We start from the raw sequence: 1,524 nt of genomic DNA, 5'->3' as shown, positions 1-1,524 counted from the left end.
GGGTTCCTCCCGCTGGGAGAGACACCATCGCCATGGCAACTCTATAAAGGAGAACATTTCATTGAGGCTGACTCACAGTTTCAGAGGTTTAGTCTATTATCAGCATGACAGGAAACATGGCGGCATGCAGTCAGACATGGTGCTTGATCTGCAGGCAACAGAAGGAGAAACTATGTGCCCCACTGGGCGTAGCTTGAGCATATGTGAGACTCTAAGCCTGCCCCTACAGAAACACACTTCCTCCAAGGAACACCTCCTAATACTGCCAGTCCTGTGGGCCAAGCATTCAAACATGAGTCTATGAAGGCCGTAACTATTCAAATCACCACATGGTCTTAGGCATATGTGCAATCTAAAAATAAAGTCAGTATGGACAGGGTCATGTACATTTGAAGTTCTAGGCTGGCCTTGACCAAGACTAAGTCTGTATTAAGAAAGCAAAAATAAAATGCTAATAAGTAAGTACTCAGAGAGTAGAACAGTGGTTGCTGGATGTGGCCAGCATTCGAACTTTCCTGCCGGTCCCATCCCCCCAACAACATGCTGTCAGTGTCATAGAGAAGACTGCATTGTCCCTTCATTCAGTATCAACAAGATGGCAGGGATGTTAGGTTTCAAACCCAGGAACCAATGGCTGAGGTGCCTACTTAACATATCAAAGCCGACCTGGCAGCCAGGTTCTCCTGCACCTCTCAGTGCCTGCCTGTTACAGGGCTCTGCTGCCTGGCACACCCTGCCTCCTACCCTAAACTTCTTCAGCACGGGTTGGGCTTCCCTCTATAATCAACCTCTGGGCCTCTCGGCCGCTGCACTTGGTTCCCTCTCTCCCCTTTCCTCCTCCTCTTCCCTCTCCTTCCGTGGCTCAGGGTCATGTCCTAGGTATGGCACCTAGGCTAAACCTTCTCCTCCACCATACCTAGGCTAAACCTCCTCCTCCGCCATACCTAGGCTAAACCTCCTCCTCCACCATACCTAGGCTAAACCTTCCCCTCCACCATACCTAGGATAAACCTCCTCCTCCGCCATGCCTAGGAGCAGTCGTGTTCCATTCCTTTTTATTTCCGTTCTCCAGTCAATGGCGAGTCAGGGAAGAGATGCAGGCTAAAGGGCACATCTTGGACTTGCAGTCTCACAGGCCTGTCATTAAGATAAGACCGATAACGGTGTAAGTACTGGGATTAATGCTTTCCTGAAAACTGAAGGTCAGGTTGAGACAAAGGGCATAAACAGAAACTGTGGTGTTTGAATGAGAAATGTCCCACAGCAGACTCAGGCATTGGAATCCTTGGTTTCCAGTTGGTGGAACTGTTTGGGGAGATTTAGGTGGTGCAGCTGTGTGTGGCAGTGGCAGGTGAGCTTTGAGATTGTATAGCCTTGTCCTGTTTCTAGTTAGTGCAGTCTGTTCTGTTGCCATGCCTGCTGCTTGCTGCCAAACCTCCCCCCATCACCAGGAACTCTTATCTGTCTAGAGCCATAAGCCAAGTATCTTATCACGTGGTTATTTTATCACGGCAACAGGAAATT

This window comes from Alexandromys fortis, unplaced genomic scaffold (assembly GCF_014885135.2).
Source record: "Alexandromys fortis isolate MF-2015 unplaced genomic scaffold, M_Fortis_MF-2015_v1.1 scaffold_162, whole genome shotgun sequence".
Classification (NCBI taxonomy): Eukaryota; Metazoa; Chordata; class Mammalia; order Rodentia; family Cricetidae; genus Alexandromys; species Alexandromys fortis.
This window is presented reverse-complemented; position numbering follows the sequence as displayed.